The sequence below is a fragment of the Heterodontus francisci genome, chromosome 50 (genome assembly GCF_036365525.1).
Source record: "Heterodontus francisci isolate sHetFra1 chromosome 50, sHetFra1.hap1, whole genome shotgun sequence".
NCBI classification, from domain to species: Eukaryota; Metazoa; Chordata; class Chondrichthyes; order Heterodontiformes; family Heterodontidae; genus Heterodontus; species Heterodontus francisci.
In genome coordinates this window covers 2,664,896-2,666,086 of record NC_090420.1, presented here as the reverse complement: position 1 = coordinate 2,666,086, position 1,191 = coordinate 2,664,896, and positions in this window count along the sequence as shown.

Sequence of the window (1,191 nt, the reverse complement as noted above, 5' to 3'; positions counted from 1 at the left end):
TTTGCTGGCCAGAACCCTCCAACGGTCATATGTTGCTTATGGAGGTGGGAAACTCCCCAAGCCCACAGGGAGAGTACCCCGTTTTACAAGGTGTCCTCTCCACGTGGTGGTGTGAACCCCGCCGCTGGTTAAATCCCTTTGGGCAGGAAAGTCATTGTGGCCCTTTACCCGATCCCATCAAGTTCACTTGGCAATGGGCTGAGACTGGCCCTCTGCCCCCACTACCCATCGCCATTCTCTGGGCTCCCACCTCCAGCCTCAACTTACGGGGGCCCATAAAATCCAGCCCAGGGAGTGGTGTGACCATGGAGGAATTTGTAAACAAGGATGAGATTTTTAAAATCAAGACACTTCTTACTCGACAGCCAATGGTGGTCAGTGAGCACAGGAGTGACTGGTGAACGGGAGTTACAGTGAGTTAACACATCAGCAGCAGAGTTTTGGATGACCTGAAATTTACAGACAGTTGCATGTGGGAGATCAACAGGAGGACATTGGAATGGTCAAATCTAGAGGGAATGAAGGAATGAATGAGGGCTTTAACCAGACGAGCTGAGACAGGGGTGCCGTCAGGCGATGTTATGGAGAACTTCTTTGGCCCGTATTTTTCAGGAGAACTTTTTTGGCCAGAATGTAGCAAGTCAAACAAGAGAAGGGGCACTTTTAGACTTAGTTTGAGGAAGTGAAGATGGGCAAGTGGAAGGAGTGGCTGTGGGAGAGCATTTTGGTGATAGTGGTCATAATTTAGTCAGTTTTAACATAATTATGGAAAAGGGAAGAGATAGAACACGAGTTAGATTTCTCACTTGGGGCAAGGCCAATTTTCCTAAACTGAGGAGTGATTTAGCGAAAGTGGACTGGAAACAGCTACTTGAAGGTAAATCAGTGTCAGAACAATGGGAGGCATTCAAAGGGAAGATTCCAGAGGTTCAGGACAACCATGTTCCCACAAAAAAAAAGGTGAGACAGAAATATCCACCGCTCCACGGATGACAAGGAGCCGACAGGGTAAGATTAGGAAGAAAATGAAAGCTTATGTCTGACATCAAGAACGCAATACGACAGAAAACTCAGACTATAGAAAGTGGAGGGGTGAAATCAAAAAGGAAATTAGGAAATAGAAAAAAGGGCATGAAAGAATATTGGCAAGCAAAATCAAGCAGAACCCAAATATGTTTTTTTTCCCAATAC